Source organism: Sinohyriopsis cumingii, chromosome 18 (genome assembly GCF_028554795.1).
Source record: "Sinohyriopsis cumingii isolate HCF-2022 chromosome 18, ASM2855479v2, whole genome shotgun sequence".
Lineage (NCBI taxonomy): Eukaryota > Metazoa > Mollusca > Bivalvia > Unionida > Unionidae > Sinohyriopsis > Sinohyriopsis cumingii.
Genome location: NC_142978.1, coordinates 41,808,815 through 41,829,164, shown reverse-complemented (window position 1 = coordinate 41,829,164; position 20,350 = coordinate 41,808,815). Strand labels below are relative to the sequence as shown.

At 41.7% G+C, this 20,350-nt stretch overlaps 1 protein-coding gene across 1 annotated transcript in view; it reads left to right on the top strand.

Annotated features, from left to right (window-relative positions):
- LOC149776485 (uncharacterized) overlaps positions 1–20,350 on the top strand; it is a 150,238-nt gene that overhangs the window by 35,211 nt on the left and 94,677 nt on the right. The window lies entirely within an intron of this gene.

The window sequence follows — 20,350 nt, the reverse complement described above, 5'->3', positions numbered from 1 at the left end:
GTATGTATGTATTTTAAAATGATTTCAAGGACAGGCATGTATTTTTAACATGGTTTCAATAACGTGTACATGTATGTATTTTTAACAAGGTTCCAATGACGTGTGTATTATTAACAATTCCATCGATAGGTATGTGTTTTTAGCATGGTTTCTACATTAATATGGTACTGATAGTGGCCGTCTTGAAAATATAATTGTAACAAATTCCTTAATGGATGGTTATATCAACATGTGGATTTCTCCATTAGGCTTCTTAAATCTAGTAGATCCTAAATGAAAATAGTCCCGCTTGCACATCCAATATGGCCACAGAACAGCCATCTTAAAAGTCTTGTTATTACCACTGAACAAACGGTTTTGTTATCATTGGGTATTTACAAAATGATTTGTATGAATGTCTAGCTGGTTCTAAATGAAAATGGTGTCTCTTGTAAATCATTAGTTTTCAAGTATGACTGATCATATCAGGATGGGTTTGTCATTGAATGACTTACACGTTTTAGCTGGTCGTAAATACAAATGATGCCTATCTGATTTTTAATTTGATTGCCACAATGATCGTTTTGAAAATCATGTTATTACTACTTCTCCATGATCGCCGTTTGATATTGTGCTTCATCAAAAACCGCTCCGGTGGCCTTGTGGTAAGAGCGTCCGCCTTGGATGCGGGAGGTCGCGGGTTCGAACTCCAGTCCAATTATACCTCTTATGTTACGTGTTTAGGCTCTAATAAACAGTAACATAGAAAGAAAACAACAAGCTTTGCAAAAATTCAACAAATTAGTTATTTCCAGGAAAAACAATGTAAAAATGAAAAAAAGAACATAGTTTTAAGAATCAAATATAAAAGTAATACACGAATTAAATATTTTAGAAGTCCTAGTAATGAAATGTTCTAATGAAATATGAGTTCGAGTCCCAACGAAAAATCGAAAATGAAAGGCGATGACTTATACTGTAGTCAGTAATGTGATGTTGTGACTACAGATCTTTGTTGATTCACAAACAATATTCTGGTGTTTGAATTTCCGAATAAAATTTAAATAAATGTATTTGTTCAAGAATTCTGTATGAGCACTCAAATATTTCCAGGAAAAAGAATTATTTAAGAATCCAAATAATTTGAATAAAAATTAAAATACAACTCCAAACTGGTCACAAACAAACACTTCCAATGTAAAGTAAAGCCTAACTTAGAAATATCGCTCTAAACATCACTATTATATCTAACTACTGCGCAATTTCGGAAAACCCAGAATTGCGAAATAGAGACTGTTTAGAATCTAAAATCACGTACTCTCAGTATGACCTTAATAAAAACCAATCATTTTACTCCGAGAATAAAATAAAAATAGAACGTTGTTTACTTGTTTCAGTGATTTCTGAATCAAGGTCGGGAACTAAGTCAAAAATAAAAAGTGTTTCTATTATTAGGTGTTTATGAAAAGATTTAGGTCAAACTGAATTTTCTGGAAAAGATCAGTTCTTAGTAAACAAAATTACAGTACTTTGATATGTAAATAAAATAAAAATTTAAAAACTTACAAAAGACAATTAAATTAAATCTAATATAAATTAAATCAAATATACATAATATAGAAGAGACTTTAAAAAATGGTACTAACAGCTGCCTCGTTATGCGCTCAGCATTTAGAGGTTAGCCTTAGTACTGGTCGGCCTTGTGTCAGGATAATGTGACAGGGTGGGACATGATGCTTCATGTCTGCGGCGTGATGCCCCTGTGCTAGACATCACTATAAACTGCCACACTGCAGATATCGTAGCGATATGCCTGAAAAAGTTTTAAATTTACGTTAAAAACCCAAATCTCGCACACACTTTCATCAAAAGACTTATGATGCTTAGTTGGTCCTAAATCATAATGGTGCCAGAGGGATATCCAATATAGTCATCATGTCGGCCATCTTAAAAACCTTGTTATCTTTACTCCCCAAAGTCATATCAAGATGGGGTTTCCGTCAGAAGACTTCTTACAATATTATGTTGATCCGAAACAAAAATGGTACCAACTGTTTAGAGAATTATTTGAAAATATTGGTTTCAACACGCTTTGGTTAAAGGGAGAAATAGTCGTATCTTATATTCATCGTTAAAAATTCGGCCACTAGGGCGCCAGTCCCATCAAGAGTATTACAATTTCTTTATAAGTTTCTTTTTGAATTAGTAATTCAGTTAAACTATAAGTTCTTGACAACTTACGAACAATACAGATAGCTCATCTTTCTACAACAGTCTTGAACCAATTACTAGAGTCACACATGCTGGACGACATTGCACATGCAAATGAATTACATTTTGTAATTCATTTGCATGTGCAATGTCGTCCATGATATGTTTTCTCTTTAAATAATTCTTGAATTTGTCTTCTTTGAGAGTAACATGTATACATCAAATTTAAAAGACGTGTTAACATGGTAAACAGTCCCCAAGAGTTTCGGCCAGACACCAGAGAAAAGAATATGGATTCTATTAAACAATTCTGCAGACTTAGCCCTTTTAAATGAGCGTGAACATTATATTGATTATATGTGGATTATTTCATTACAGTATCAACGTTTTCTGAGTGATAATGAGCAAATTTTTCTAAGACCGTTGTCTTATATCACGTGTTTAGGCTCCAAAAAACAGTAGGACAAGAAAGAGTGAAAACAACAAGCTTTGAAAAATACAATAATTTATTTATTTGGAAAAATTCTGTAAAAATGGAAAAATATGATCTTACGGTTTTCCAGAATCAAATCCAAACATATTCCGATAATAAAATGTTAGTGGTCCTAATAACAAAATGTTCTACTGATTTCAAGTTCGAATCCCGATGAAGAGTCCAAGATGGAAGACGACGACGTATGCTGCAATCTGAAGTGTTGAAGTCTACGGTTCCATGTAGAAATAAAAATATCACTCCGGTTTCTGATAGCTGAATAAATTTTTATATAAAAAAAAAACTGTCCTTGTTCCACAGTATTACATGAGCACACGTATTTTCTAGAAAAATAACAGAACTAATCCTTTTGAATGCAAGTAATTTCAAATAACTCCAAACGGCACAACGTACAACTAATAATTTAACAGCCCAACTTCTACTGAGATTAATTCTCCAAAACATGGGGGCCCCGAGTGGCCGAGTGGTCTAACGCGCTCTCCGTTACGGATCACTGCCATCTCACCTCTGTCTATGTGGGTTCGAGTCTCGGAATCGGCCAATACGGGTTTGTGAGAAAGCTTGCCAGTAGCTTCTCGAGGGTCGGTGGTTCTTTCCGAGGATTTCCCGGGTTCTTCCTCCACCATTAATACTGGCCGCCATGTATAGCCTATCGTGTGCTGAATAATGGCGTTAAACAATACAACAACAACAAAAAATCTCCAAAACATCGGTTATATGAGCTTTCTAAAACGTAAACAAGGGTCACGTGATCATCTGGTAGCTTATAGAAGCAAGAACTTGTTACAGCTCACGTTTAACCAGTGTTACCCTGACGAAAACCAATCATTTTTACTCTAAGAAATAAATATTTTTAAAAAATTGTTTATATCTTGAAGACAAGGTCCCATCATCTTTGAAACAACCAATCATTTTAAAATAAAATAGAACTTGTTTACGAAGGTTGCTACAAATTCTGAAACAAGGTCAGGATTTAGATCAACACCTGGTGTTTATAAACTAACAGTCAAGGTCAAACTCTTTTCTAAAACAATATCTCTAGTGAATAAATTTACATTACAATATCATGTAATGAAAATAAAAAATTTAAAACTGACAAACAATTAGTTTTTTAAATAAATATATATTAAATCAGATATAATTAAAAATCAAATATACATAACATTTGCCCTTTTTGGAACTTAACTTTGTGGATGCCACTACATCTGTTGCATTTCTAATAGCAAGGACAGTAGTATAGTGGGGCGATATAGCCTCAAGGGGACTTTAATGTTAAAATAGGGTATATGCCTTATAGCCTCTATGGGAAATTTAACATGGGGAGCACTGGATAGGCATTATAGCCTCAAGGGGAATTTAACATGGTGGGATGGGTCTGTATAGCCTCTAGGGGAATTTAACATGGGGTATAGATTGTGGGCCTGTATAGCCTCAAGGGAAATTTAACATGGGAAATTTAACATGGTGGGTCTGTATAGTGTTATGGAACATGGGAGATTTATAGAACACAGATAATAGACAACATACATTTAAAAAAAAGAAATGTAGGCATGAAAAGCAATGTCTCTTCGAGGCATTGGAGTGGCCCTGAAAAGGGCCTTTGGGTTTTATGTTAACATACCATACTGTTAACACAGAAGGCACAGCTTAGGGCTCCTTCTTGTCCTTAAACTCTGTCTTACTTCTGGACCGTAAGTCAAAACCCTCTTTAAACAACCTTGTCTTTCTACGTAGATTCTTCTTTTCCACACACAGGTATCCGTCCTCTTGACAATAGTCCACGTAGATCGGACGTACATGGGTAAGTCAGTTCTAAACATCATTAAAGACACAAGAGTAGAGGATTCCACGTCGGTCGACATCTTGGTGACGAGAACGGGTGAAGGAATGCAGCGAACTGCGAGTATTTATAGGGAGAGGGAGGATCGAAACGGATTGAGTTGATTGACCAATCCAAACACGCGTTACAAAATTCAGTCACCATTCGTCCAATCGGAAAAGAGCAGTCCGTGACGTCACATTCCCTATATAGAGACACTAGCGTTTGTGCGCAGTCAATCCATGCGACACAGTGAGCATAAACATGACGGAAACTCAGAAGACAATGAATTGGGGTGCACCGACCGTTGAGACTATCCAAGTGAACCGGGACTTACTTCCAGAAGAGGTGAATTGGGATTTTGTGGATTTTCTTTCGCAAGAATTTGTTCCTGAACCAGTACCTTCGCCACCTTCTCTTTCTTTACCACACGTGGAAAATTTTAAACAGAGACAGAAAGAAGAATTGGAGAATTTTATACAACAGCAAAAGGAAGCGGAACAAGCTTTTCTCCTACAACAGCAAGAAGAAGAGGTAAGAAAGAAACAACAAGAAGAAGCAGCAAAGAAACAAGAGGGTGAAAGTCAAACCGTTACGGTACTGTTAGACATTTTAGTGGAGTTAAGAAGTCTTTAACAAATGTATCAGACTTCTTTATTACGACCGAAGAGAAAAAGACCTTCCCGAGCTAAACAATCCAACCCTGTGACAACACCTACCATACCACCCTTAATAATTTCTACCAAATCATCATCGACAGTACGCAGTCCAGAAATAGGCCTTGGCCGTGGCAAAGGCTTAAGACAGTTAAAGTTGATTGCTTTCTAAGTTTGTTGTTTAAAACCCACCAAGACCCAAAGGCCCTTTTCAGGGCCACCCATGTCTCTCGAAAAGAGATAGTATTTCAATGGCCAACATCAAGTAAAACTCAAAAATCCCTTTTTTTACCCTTATAGTATGTGTGAATGATTGAGTGCATGAGTGTAGATTCTTATTCTAAAAATCAAAACCAACAGACACTTACGTTTTATAGACTGTTTATTCTGGTACAAATTTTATAATTCAATTCACAACACCATATAACACTTTAAAAAAGTTCATAGGCTTCTTCTTCTCTTTCTGTCTTCACTCTCTCTTTTTAAAATGTCTTCACTTTCACAGCTTTTTCATCCTCTTCATTCTCACTTTCGTCCCTTCTTCTTTTTTTCTCTTGTTTCTGTTTCTTCACCTCTCTGCTTTCTTCCTCTTCTTCCTCTCCATCACTCCCCTCTTCTTCTTGCTCCTGTTGTTTCTTAGGGCAATCTGGAGACCAACGTACTTTTTCTTGACAATGATAACAGGTATCTTGACTTTTGTCTCTTTTAACCCCTGTTTTATTTTTTTGACGGTCTGGACACTCTGAAGACCAATGCCCTTTCTTCTGACAGATATAGCAAGTATCTTGACTTTTATCTCGAAAGGACGGTGAGTAGTCCGTCGGTTGGTCTGAAGAAAATTTTTTGATGACCCCTCGCAAAGCTCTGATGAAAAACTCGAATTGTGTAGTCTCGTCCATTGTTCTGCTCCGTTTGAGAGTGAAATGAATAGTGGAAGGACAAGACACACACACTTTATATACGCTGGTCTGTCATGGATATAAAGTAACCCATGGTTTAAACTTTAGTGATTTGACTTTTTGCAGTCAAGATGAAACGATCCAATTCAATCGATAAGAAAGGAGAAGAAGAACGTAAGAGACAGAAACGTGATCTATCGCCTCGTACCATTGATGAAGTCTTCGCACAAATTCATGCCAGTGATTTTGAAGAGGACATGAGTGAACCAGAATCCAAACCCAGAGAGTCTGCACCTAGCCCAAGTTCACCACCCTTAATTAACCCTGAAAAGTACTATCACATTCGAGAGACGGAAAAGCGCACCTCTAGAAAATTTAGAACCACGGCTTACAAATACACGGTGAAGTTTAAAGATTTTAAGTCCGACGTACCCTTGGAGAAAGCAGAAGGGTTCATCACCGAGATGTGGGATTCTTTTCTCACCACACTCAAGCGACAATGTCAACCCAAAGAAGACGATCGCTTGATACTTTCCATACAACACGACGGCTTGAAATCCCCTGTTTGGATCGAGTTTAATAGCCCTGCAGAATTTACCCCTTCCAAAGTCATGGACAAGATTCAACACGTGCAACAATCCAATAACCAGTTTGACATCACCGATGGAAAAGCCACACTGGACATGACCCACGTTTCTCCACCCCACGGGACTGGACAACGCAAAAAATGTGTTATTGGTGAACGGCCTTCGCAGCATTAAGCGTAGCCTCGTTCAAATTCACAACTCTCAAGACCACATGTGTTTAGCCAGGGCTATTGTGGTGGGAAGAACCTATGCCAACAAGAACGACACGGTAGAATGGAAAAGAGCCTGGAAAACTATTCGACAATCGAACCGAGCCAAACAACGAAATGAAGCAGAACTCCTGCTACAACAAGCCGGTCTGTCCAAAGACACACCCTGTGGCATACCTGAAATGCAAAAATTGCAAGATGTCCTAGCTCCACGCTACACCTTGAAAGTGCACCCTCAAGAAGTGCGCGGACCTCTGTTGTTTCGAGGCCAAGACTTTAAAGATGGAAAATACATTCATCTCTATCATCACGATGAACATTTCGATACCATTACCAGTATCACCGCATTCCTGGGATACAGTTATTACTGTGAGAAATGTGACCATAGCTATAACAATCGAGAGCAACACAAACATTGCGCATCGAAATGCTCAGGATGTTTGGCCTCTAACCCTGTCTGGTCGAAGGACAAGAACGAGTGCATTGTCCTGCTTGTCTGCGCACGTTTGTCAGCCCTGCCTGTTACCAACAACATCTCAAGACACATGGTTCACAGCAGAAATGTGCTTGTCAACTCTTGAGATTGTGTCCCACGTGTGGACAAGGCATACTTACCAATAATGCCAAGGCACACGTATGTCGATGAAAGGAAAAATGTCACATTTGTCACCACATCGTGGACTTGGAACATCAATGCTACATGCAAAAATACCAACCCCAACAAGAGAAAGAGGATGGTCACAAGAAGAAAGGCAATTTCATCTTTTTCGATTTCGAATGCATGCAAGAAAACCGGCATTCACATACCTAATTTCTGCGTGGCTTATCGAGCGTGCGAGAAGTGCATTCAAGAACCTATCTTCAGTCATTGCCCTCACTGCAGCAAGATTCCTGGAGGGCGTGATAAAATCTTTCGGGGACCGAACACGCTGACCGAATTTGCTCGATGGGTCTTAGACCCCATCGACAAGACATGGAGCCAAGAAGACATCGAACGTTACGGAGATTGTCATCGCCATGCCACGGTCATGGCTCACAATTTCTCCGGATACGATGGACAGTTTCTTCTCAGATACTATACGGAACATGGTACCGAGCGTCCTAAAGTTACTTTGAACGGAGCCAAAATCATTTCCATGCAAGTGGGACAAGTACAGTTTAAAGATTCGATGAGCTATTTGGCTATGTCTTTGAGTCGAATGCCTAAAACGTTTGGAATGACAGAAATGGCGAAAGGGTACTTTCCATACATTTTCAATACCAAAGCCAATCAACAGACCGTTCTACCCCATTTGCCTGAGGCTCACTATTACGACCCCGACAACATGCGTACCGAACAACGAGAAGCTTTCTACGCTTGGTACCAGGCCCATGCCTCGGACCCTTTTGACTTTCAGGAAGAAATGTTAAAGTGTTGTCGTTCCGACGTGGACATTTTACGACGTTGCTGTGGAAAATTTCGAGAACTGTTCATGGAACACGGAGGGGTCGATCCTTTGAAAGAAGCTTGCACCATTGCCAAAGCATGTTCCTTAGTGTACCGACAACAATTCATACCTGAAAACACCGTGGCTGTCATCAGTCCTCAAACGACCAACTATGTCAAATGTCAATACTCGGTCAAAGCCCTACGCTGGTTACATTACTTGTGCGACAAGGAAGACAAATGGATTCAGCATGCCCGCAACGGAGGCGGTGAAAAGACCATCGGAACGCATTCGGTCGATGGCTGGGACTTAGAAAACCCCAAGATCGTGTACGGTTGCTTATTTCACGGATGTCCCGTCTGTTACCCTGATCGTAACACTAAAAATCAGTTTTTACATCAAACCATGGAAGACTTGTACCAGGCCACTTGTCAGCGACGCCTAAAGTTAGAACAGCAAGGATACCAAGTGGTGGAAATGTGGGAACACGAATACGATCACCGTTTGAAAACCGATCCCGAGTTTAAACGTATCGTGGAAAGTTATCAGTTCATGGACCCCCTGAATCCGAGGGATAGTTTGTACGGAGGAACGACTAATGCCACCTGTTTGTTGTACCAAGCCGACGAAGAGAAAGGAGAAGAAATCAAATACTTGGACGTGTGTTCGCTGTATCCCTACGTGTGCCAATATTGTCGCTTTCCTGCAGGATACCCACAATTGTTAACGGAACACATCGACCTGAAAAACATTCGACGATACCAAGGCTTGATCAAGTGCAAAGTTTTGCCTCCCACGGACTTGTACCATCCCGTGTTACCTCACCATTGTCAAGGAAAACTGATGTTTCCTTTGTGCCGTACTTGTGCCGAAACGTGCAACCAAGACCAACCTTGTCAGCACACCCAAGAAGAACGCGCCTTGACGGGAACGTGGGTCAGCGTAGAATTGTTCAAAGCTCTGGACATGGGATATCAACTGTTAGAAGTGTACGAAATTTGTCACTTTCCCAAGACACAACAATACCACAAGGTGACCAAACTCAGAAAGGCATTTTCGCTGACTACGTGGATGCTTTTTTGAAACTGAAACAAGAAGCCAGTGGCTATCCTTCCTGGTGTCACACTCCCGAAGACCAAAATACATTCAACGAGAAATACTGGGCACAAGAAGGCATTACTTTAGACCACATCGAGAAAAACGAAGGTAGGCGATCGTTTGCCAAAGTGATGTTAAATTGCTTGTGGGGTAAAATGGCACAACGACCGTGTTTACCCAAGACGGAGTATTTGACAGAACCTTCCCGCTACTTCCAGATGATTCACAACAAAACCAAATACATGAAATACGTGGACGTCGTTCGCGAGGATTTGATCTTGGTCAATTACGAAGAAGATTTGGACTTTGTACAAGCCGACGAATTTGGAAATGTCATCATTGCGGCTTACGTGACAGCTCATGCTCGAATACCGGGACAAACAAGGAGAAGTGCACACGGAGTGTAAAGGGAAAGGATTTACTCTGAATTATCGTACCAGTTGAGTAGTGAACTTTGGCGTATTGAAAGAAGCCTTGCAGTCTGGAAAAGATGAACACTTTAAAGTGACCACCTATCAGCCAAACAAGATTGTACGTTTACCCACTCACCACATCGTCAGTCGACCCTTGGAAAAAGTCTATCAAATCGTGTACCAGAAGCGAGTACGACTTCCCAATCACTTTACGTTGCCGTATAGACATGTTGGTATTGGTCTGTATATAAAAAGGGACAATGTCCAAGATCGATAGTTCATTGTGACTACCAAGACCAAGCGAACAAGATGAATCCTTTGAAAGAGACAACATTCCAGTTTGGGGATTGTAAAAAAGTTTTATCGTCCCCTAGTGTGACTAATATTGGATGCATAAGACCCATGCATTGCGACGGAAAATGTCCGGAAGAAACTGCAAGTGTCCATGCGGTTACCATTGTAATTGCGTAACGGAGTTTGCAGACGAGTGCGATTGTGTACGTTGTGACCTTAGCGATGCCGTAAAGCATCATGGGAACTTTGTTCTCACTACCCCTATCATGGAAAGTGATGCTGTGCGTGTCAAACCTGATGGATGCGAAAGCGATGCCACTCGTCCTCTTGGACACTTTACTGGGTTTCATTTTAAATGTGGATGTCAACCTTCACGTCTACCACCCTACGGATGTCATCCAGCCCTGAGCAAACTCCTGTTCATGTCACCCTACCCTCATCGAGATCCTGTGAAAAACGAATATTCGTTTCCTTTGCGTTTGTCTGAATACTGCGACTTTGAAAATCATCTTCAATCGTTCAAATGAAAATGGTCTAAGTATCTGGGAGGAACAACCCCCGAAGAATTAGCCAGAGCCGGATTTTTCTACTTGGGTGAAGGGGATAAAGTCAAGTGCTTCAGTTGCGGTGTGTCACTTCACCACTGGGAACCTTAAGATTCGGCCTACCTAGAACATGCTCGATGGTCACCGAATTGTCATCACTTACCCTTAGTGGGACCGAGACATTGAAGTAACTTACCATGTCGTTGAAGAAGAAACCAGATTGGCTAGGAGTCAAATGTTGGACATCACCGAGACCAGTATTTAAACTTCATTTCAAAAATGATATTGAATCCTTACCTAAAGAACTGCAAGAGAAGATTTACAAGGAAGTTTGGCAGGGACTTGCCAGAGTGAAATCTCAATGGGCAACTGTAGAACTTTTGTGCCGAGAAATTCACAAGAGGAAAGTGAAAAAAGTTAACCAATGTGTTAGATTTCTCTGGATCAAGTGTGCGTTCATCCTATCATACCGCTTTAGACCGTTTACATCAAAAGATTTCAGTGACATTCTTGGACGTTACCCTGAGTGGCAGTGGTCAGAAATTACTTACTATGTGGATTACTTTTGCTCTAGCAGAAGATTGTAAATTCAATTGTACTGACTGACCTATTCTTGAATACTTTACAAGCGAACATTCGTGGCTTGCCTGTGGAGTTGAGAGAACGCATTTACCGAGAACTGGTCAAAATACAAGTGAAACGTAAAGAACAATTGCATCCGTTACGTCACCGATTTTTAAATCACTGGTACCTGAATGCTATAAAAGGATTGATTCATTTGAAAGTTTTTCATTGGACACACCTTCATCAACTACCTTTTGGTTCAAAGAAATGGTTCATTCGTGATGATTCTAATTGGTACCAGGTAGATTTACTGCAACAAATTTCAGAGGAAGAAGAGTTAAAGGAATACCAACATCTTTTACAGAATGTCACCTTAGTGAAAGAGGAAAGTGCAAGTTAGTAACTAAACCATTTAGATTTGCTACTGGAGTAAAACCATCTCTGACCAGGCAGTACACTTATTGTCTACGAGAAAAAAGATTTTAGTATGACCTGTTTATGGATACTTTACAAGAGAACATTCGTGCTTTGCCTGTTGAGTTGAGAGAACGCATTTACCGAGAACTGGTCAAAATACAAGTCAAACGTAAAGAACAATTGCATCCGTTACGTCACCGGTGTTTGAACCACTGGTACCTGAATGCTATAAGAGAACTGATTCGTCAGAAATTGTTCCAGTGGTCAGACCTTGTTCAATACTTCCAGGTTGCCAATGATCGACATGTTCATAATTTTGGTTACTTCGAGGTTCACCTAGAGCAATGAACTGAGGAAGAAGAGTTAAAGGATTACCAACATATTTTACGTGTGTCTTGGTGATTTGTTTTCTGGGATTTCGTTTACCAGCCGATTCCTTGTGGACTCTTTACGAACAGTACTTACCACCCAAATGGCCTTAAACGGTCACGAAAGACTCATTTTGCTCAAAGCCTTGCGTTTTCATCTGGATAATTCTCGACCTCTACAGGAAAAAAAGATTCGTCAACTTTTAGCTACCCAAGACGTGTATGACGATGTGTGTGTAGCTTGTGACTTACACCCCCATTGGACAGATGTACGTGCCTGGAAAAAGGGGGTTTTGAGGCTTGGACCCAAGAAGTGGCCCAGTATGCTCGAGAATTGTGATCCTTCCTTTCAACGTCCAAAGAAAAAAGTCACTTTTCAACCTGTGTTAGTGACAGTACCAGAAGAAGAACTCGTCACTCAGAATAAGACTGTCGTGGACACTCCTGAAAGACCCTTTCGGGAAGACACTTGTGTGACCTTACCCCCTGTTGAACTGGTTAGAACATTACCCAAAACAAGTTGTACAGAAACTTGTTTCTATTCCACGTTGATCGTTTTCATGTGCCTTTTATCGTTGTACTTAAGCCTTTGGCTTTTATGTATTTTAGTCTTTCTTGTTCATTTTTAAACATTCAATAAACGTGTCCTGAAAAAAGTATAAAAACTCTTGTCTTGTCTGTTTTCGTGTCACAAGTGACATTCCTAACACTATGGCTACCTCTGCTGTCTCTGCTCCCTCTTTCTCCACTGTCAAAGTCATCGACGAACACTTAGATCGTGCCAGTTGGGAGACTTTATATCTTCGCCATCACTTTATCATGCTCATTGCTGCACCTAGCGGTTCAGGCAAAACTGAATTTGTCAAACGTTTGAACGTACATAAACATCATTTGATCGATCGTCCACCTCAACGCATCGTGTGGTGTTACAAATAGTGGCAATCGGCGTACAGCCACTTGCGAGAAAGTCAAGGCGATTCCATCGAGTTTGTGGAAGGCATTTCTAAAGAAGACTATGGAATTGTGTTTGACTCCCGTCAAACCCATTTGGTCATTTTCGACGACATGTTAGGAGAAGACGAAGAAGAAATTAAACTTTGGTTTACACACAAAGGGCATCATCGTAATGCCAGTGTCGTTTACATCACTCAAAATTTGTTTCAGTCTCAATGCTCATTACGTGGTCTTGTTTAAAAGCCCTCGAGATAAATCGCAAGTGCAAGTCATAGCCAAACAGTTAGGAATACCTTGGCTCACTCAGGCGTACGACGATGCCACTCAAACTCCACATGCCTATTTACTCGTCGATTTGAAACCTACTACCCCTGATGATTTGCGATTTCGTACCCAATTGTTTCACCACTGGTGCCAAGACGGAGGGCCTGTCCTGTACACGTCTCCGTCCTCGACTTAACCCCAAAACATCTATTAAAACCTTAGACACTTTTCGTCTGTCTCACGCAGTCTCAACATGACGTCCCTTCAGTCGCATCTTCCCGTCAAATTGATTCGTGCCTTGTATGGCATCAGTCGCGAAAAAAATCCACAAATACGGGCTCGTGTCTTAGAAGCCAGTCTCAAAGAAGTCTTACGATGGTTCACGGTGACAGCACGTCAATTACTACAAAGGGATCATTCAGATTCCTCATCAAACCAAACGCTTCTTTTGATCGAAACAAAGTCGCTTTAACCCAACTGGCCGATCCCCGCATCGACACTCAAACCAAAAAACAAATCATTTTGAAACCTAGAGGGAGCGGTACTCTAGGAGGGGTCGTCATTCGCTCTCTCTTAAGATGGGATCCTAATGCTTCAAAAGTTCTCCCCAAGAAAAAAGCCAAACGAAGTTCCAAGAAGAAAAAGAGCCACGGTGTCAAGACCAGGGCCGCAAGGAGACCCGTGTCTCCAAGAACTTCTCCAGTGGCGGGACCCTCCTCTTTCCGGTCAGCACCCCGGAAAAAGAAAAGCCCACAGAAAAAGAAAAAAGAAGTCCTCCGAAAAAGAAAAGCCCACAGAAAACTAGTCGCAAGAGAGGCACTTCGGCCAAGACACAACCTTACACTCGCAAACCACGACCTGCAAGGACGGTGACCGCGTCTCCGGTAGCCTCAGGTTCATCCACTTCTCCTTTGATGACACCAAGAACTGAGAAGTACTTGGAGACGTTGATAACAACAAGAACGTCTCCGTTGATGACACCAAGAACTTCTCCAGTGGCCGCTGCTCACAAAGTACCTTCTCCCAAAATCAAAGTCCAAGAGAGATCGGGCATGTTACAGAGTTTACTGGATTTGTCCAAGCAAGAACTGGCTCGATTTAGTCCGTTACGTACCCCTGCACGACGTGTCATGCCTGTCCTCAAGTTAATACGACGTAAAGACAATCAGTGGCGACCCGTTCCAGTATAAAAAAAGGTCTGTGACAAAGTAGGGGTATCAGTGTTTTGGTGCTCCAGAAGACTCAAAGATGTCACCCTCCAGAAAACATTCCTCTTCTAAACCCCAAGGAAAGAAAAGGAAAGGACTGCCTCCTCGTTCAGTCAAACATGGGGACATGTTATCTGTCCTGTCCAAAGCTTCTCCACCTCTACGAAAAAAACTCATTCAAACAGTCTCCAAAGAGGTCATCGATACCGTGTGCGAATGTTGTTTGAACGTTTTGAAAGGCACGATCCCTTTGTCCAAACACCAGAAACAATGCTTAGGCAAACATCGTCACGTTCTTCGCCAAATGGTTCAAAAGAAAATCCCTCTTCGCCAAAAGAAGAAGATGTTGGTCCAACGTGGAGGCATTTTACCCCTCTTTTTAGGCCCATTGCTGAAAGGAGTCTTGGGAACCATCTTGGGAGGACTCGTGGGAGCAAGATAAAAAGGACCTCTGAAGTCCCAAGATCTCAGACGTAACACTTGACATTCAATGGAAGGACGAAAACTAGCTTTAGTGCCTTACAAACGATGGATGGAATACCATCGTTGGCAAGAACAACGGACCCCGCATTTACCTCCCAATCCCAATTTGAGCGAAATGTCCCAGTTACAACACGAATTGCAGTCCTTGATGGATCGCCACGATTTGTCTGAAACAGAAAAATCTCAAAAGTACGGTCAACTCTTGCAACGAATGCAACTCTTTCACCAAAAAGCTTTAGACGAAACAGCTCTTTCCACTCTGAAAGATTTTAAGACCTTGATGAAAAGTTCAGCACCATCACCACTACCACCACCACTACCAGTGACCAAGACAGAAAAAGGAGAAGACGAAGAAGAAGGGTTTCAAACTCAACCAGAAAAAGTACGCAAGTTAACAACACCACCTACCTCCAGAATTGGATGGATTAAAAAGATGATGACCACCCCTTCTTCATCAGAAAAGAAAAAGAAGGTGAAGACAGAAGTGCAACAAGAACCGATATCCCCTGTTCAGACATCCTCCTCTTCGAGACCTATCGGTGGTCGCACACGCAAAGCATTACCAACCAAGAAAGCACCCCACGAGAAAAAGATCAGCATCCTCCAAGAGTATGTGCCTTATTAACAAACAAAATGGAAAAGGTGTTAGCCAGCATTTACTACGATCCATCCCATCCTGCAGGTTACGCAGGAGTTCAAAAATTGTATCGTGCTGCCAAAACTCGACTGAAAAGTCTCCGTTTACCTCAAGTGCAACGATGGTTACAAGAACAAGCTACCTACAGTTTACACAGACCCATTCGACGCAAGTTTTCCAGAAGTCGCACCCGAGTGGAAGGTATCGATCATCAATGGCAAGCCGATTTAGCCGATGCCTCTCATTTGGCCAGGTACAATCGCGGCTACAAATATTTGTTTTATGTCATCGACGTCTTTTCCAAATTTGCCTGGATCGTACCATTAATTTCCAAATCCAGCCACAACTTAGTGCGAGCCCTGCAACGGGTGTTGAAACAAAGTGGTCGTCACCCTCTTCGATGGCAAACGGACAAAGGCACCGAATTTCTGAACCAAGCTTTCCAAAAAGAATTAAAGAAACGTGACATTCATTTTTTTACCACCGAGAATCCTGAAACCAAAGCTAGCATCGTGGAACATTTTCAACGCACTTTGAAAGAACGCATGTGGAAATATTTTACGCATCACTACACTCTGAAGTACATCGACATCTTACCGCACCTGGTGCAAGCGTACAACCAATCTTACCATCGAAGCATTGGACGTACCCCACAAGAGGTGACTCCCGACAACGAAGTACTGGTGTCTGATCGCCTGTTTGTTACGTCCCCGACGGAGGCTGTCCTCAAGAAAAGTGGAGTATTGGCGGTAGGAGATTGGGTATGCATTTGCAAAACCAAACGCACTTTCGACAAAGGTTACTTACCTAACTGGACGACCGAATTATTTCGTGTCACTGGACGAGTGCATGGCCGTCATACTGCCGTCTATAAATTGGAAGACATGAACGGAGAAGTGTTAAAAGGAACTTTTTAATTGCTCGAGTTACAACGTGTCACCAAAAAAGAAGACGATGTGTACGACATCGAAAGCATTCTCGAACGCAGAACCCGTAAAGTGGGCAAACGACGTGTCAAAGAAGTCAAAGTACGTTGGAAAGGATATCCACCCAGTTTTGATTCTTGGATCGACGCTTCGCAAGTCATTGACTATAAAAAGAAGTGACCATCATGCCCTTTCACACAGACTCAGCTACTGCGACCACTCCTTCACCTAGTTCTTCTCTGCAAGATTTACAGAAACAAGCCTTCTGGGTGTGGTGTGGAGAACGTGTGCCTAAAACGCAAATCGTCTTTTTCTGTCAAATCTTTGTGGTGTATTGTGTTATCGGTGCAGTGCAACAAGGAGACAAACAATTGTGGACCATTTTATTGAGCAGTTGCATCGGTTACCTGCTTCCCAATCCCTCCCTGAAATTCTCCTCGAACGGGAACAACGGAAACCTTGTGTCCAGTGCCAGTGTCAGTCACCACTCCAACAACAACAACCCTATTTTGGGCGGAGACACTCCTCTGACTTCCAGTAACCCCTCGGACAGCCACAGAACTCTGGAATTATGAGTCACCATAACCAATTTTACTTAACCTTACCCAGTGACAGTTCCATGGAAGTGTTTCCCAACAACATTTTCTGCTGTTACACGGCCAAATTACCTCAGGCCATCCAATTAGATCACGAAGCCTATTGGGAAGTGGCTTTAGTGGAAATGATTCACCCGACCCAAGTCCTCAATATCCTTCCCAATCAAAATTATTTTACGTTCGAAGTTCATGACGAACAATTGCAACAGTACTTGAATACCCATGTAAAATATGATAAAAAAAACACATAGCTCAGAAACTCAAAAGTCGACCTATCACTTGATCATTCCCCAGGCTATTATTTTAGTGGACAACATTTGGTCAGCACCATTGCCTCCCGGTTTAATGTCGTGTTTCTTAAAGCTTTGGAGAGTGTCAAAAAAAGTGTTACCCTGGAGTACCACAAAGTAGCTCGTCGCCTCCTGATGAAATTTCCTGAGGGGGGTAAAATCATGTCCATTTTATTTTGTCCTGAATTGTTTGCCATGAGAGTAGAGCAAACAGGCGAAATAGCAGTCATTTCCAACAACGATTCTTTTACCAAGTTTTTACGTTCCCCGGTAGAACTGAACCAAGGACTGAATTTGATCTTTGTGTACTCCGATGTGGTGGAGTATAACGTGGTGGGACACACCTCCGTACCGTTACTGGGTGTCATTCCTTTCAAAGTGGATTCTGCCACGAACACTGACGAGGAAGGTGGAAACACTTATCACGTTCACCGCGAATTTGTACATCCTCATGATTTGCCCGTCAGCATGTCTTATTTGGACATTGTCAACATTGCTATAAAAGGAGATCTGGGACAAAATATTTCATTCACCAAAGGGAAAGTCACGGTGAAACTCCATTTTCGAAAACGGTTCTCTAACGATTCGTAAGTCATGTATCCAGTGAACCGAGGCGTTGCTCGACAGCGAGGACACGGTTTAGGAGATATGTTAAAATCAGCCTTTCGTTCGGTGGCCCACGTGTTGAAACCGATGGTGACACGCGGATTGCACGCCTTGTAAGATGCGGCATTGACGCAAGGCAAAGAATTTCTCCAAAATGTCGTCATCGACAAACAAAACCCTAAAGAAGCTTTCTTGAGAGCAACCAAAAATGTCTTGCTGCAAACGGGCAAATCCTTTTGGGCCGCCGAGAAACACCTATAAATGCGCTGCATTCTGCCGAGTCAGGCATTCCTGCTTCGTGCCTACGTGGAAAATTTCTTGACGTACGGAATAGACACCAAGAACACTCATCTCAATGCCTGTGTGGTATGGAAACCTGACGATGCGTGCCAGTTTGAAGAATTGGAAATTGATACAGCCAAAGCACACAATGAGGGATTTGTAGAACGAAGAGACAAAATCAAAGATGGAAAGAGTTTAGAACTGATGGATCGTTTGCATTTGGACATGTGGTTGCTAGAGAAGTATTTGCTGAACGGTGTAAATGTCCGCTTGAGACTGAATCGTAGCAGTGCCACTTTCCATTTAATAGATGATAGTGCCGATTACAAAACCATCATCCAAGAAGCCAGACTCTACGTACGACGCGTGGAAGTGTTACTTAAAGTGGTAAACGACATCAGTCACACGTTGAGCAGAACGACCGCTAAGTATCCAATACGGCGTGTGGAAGTGAAAACCTTCACCATTCCCACTGGACAGCATTCCATGATCGAAGATCATCTGTTCCAAGGACAGTTACCCAAGCGTTTAATCCTTGGTCTCGTCGAGAATACAGCCTTCAACGGAGCCTACAATGAAAATCCTTTCCACTTTCAACACTTTAACGTGTCCAAGATTGAAGTCAGTTGCGATGGCAAGACCTTGTGTACCCGACCTTTCGAACCGGACTTTAGTGACACGAAGAAGAATTACTTGAGGTCGTACTTGTTCCTGTACGAAGCCACGGGACAATTAGGAACTAACACCAGTCACGGCATTACGTACGAGGATTATGCAGGAGGCTATGCTTTGTGAGCGTTTGATTTCACTTCCGACCAAGGCAGCGACAAGGGACATTTCCACCCTATAAAATCCGGCCAGATTCGAGTGGAAATTCAGTTTGCTAAACCTCTACCCCACACGGTGAACGTCCTCCTGTATGCATAATTTGATAATACGATAGAAATCAACAGTTTGAGAGACGTCATTCTAGATTATTAGAAACCATGGAAGACTGTTATCCCTCTTTACCTAGTGGAGAAACTTTGGACATGGAATGTGAGGAGTCTGTGGAAGGAGATCCTCAAGACAAAGAGAACGAAGTCATCATGATGAAGTCGAGATGGCCAGAACAAGAAACGCATTTAGTCTCTTGTTTTGCTACAGTCCTGGAAGAAAAATCTTGGATTGGAATAGTGAAGCCATACAACCTGCCTCTGCGCTCCCTGTGACAAGGGTGAATTGGCAAGGAGACTGGAGTCGGAGATGCGTGTGCGGTGCCAGACCAGGAAGGTGTCAGCATTAGATCAGTGCATCTGGAGTTCAAAAACAAACAGCCCTTTTCAGGGCTAACGAAAACTCTAGAAAAGAAATAGCAATCAGTTTTCCAATGTGTGAATGTGGAGTAGTGTGATTATAAACACTCACTCCTTTCATGGTGTGATTGTATGTGTTTATGTGTGTGCGTGTGTGTGTGTGTGTGTGTGTGTGTGTGTGTGTGTGTGTGTGTGTGAGATTGTAAGCGCTCAAGTATATATGTGGGGATAGTAAATTATGGTTATGTTTTTGCTGCTTGGCGTGTGTGGATAGTAGATTTGCCTTTGGTTTTGTTGTTTAGCGTGTGTGGATAGTATATTTGGGTTATGTTTTTTGCTGCTTTACGTGTGTGGATAGTAGACTATGGTTATGTTTTTGCTGTCTCATTACGTTATTCTGGATAGTAGATAATATAAGATGACAAATGTAGGCGATGTTTTCCTTCACGTCGGCGCATTTTATATAAGAACTTACAGAATTCGTCGTTCGCACCATTCTACGGAATAAAGACAAGGAAGATGGTGGCTGCGACGGAGCTGTTAAATCATTTGATAGGCATCTATTATTGGATAGTGGATGTTACCTATGTCATGGAAAAGACAGAGAAAGAATGGAAGCTAAAAGAGTGCATGGACTATGTTAATAGTCTAAAGGTAGCTAAAGAGATAGTAAAAGGAATGATGGAAGAGGAAGAAAAGAGATTGAGAGGATTGATTGACCCACCTTATGTCAGAGTGGGAAGTTTGAAGGAAGCACTGGATCATGTCATCCAAGTCCGATGCTTCCTAGAAAACATATTGTACTGGACGGAGTGGAGGAATGTAAAATG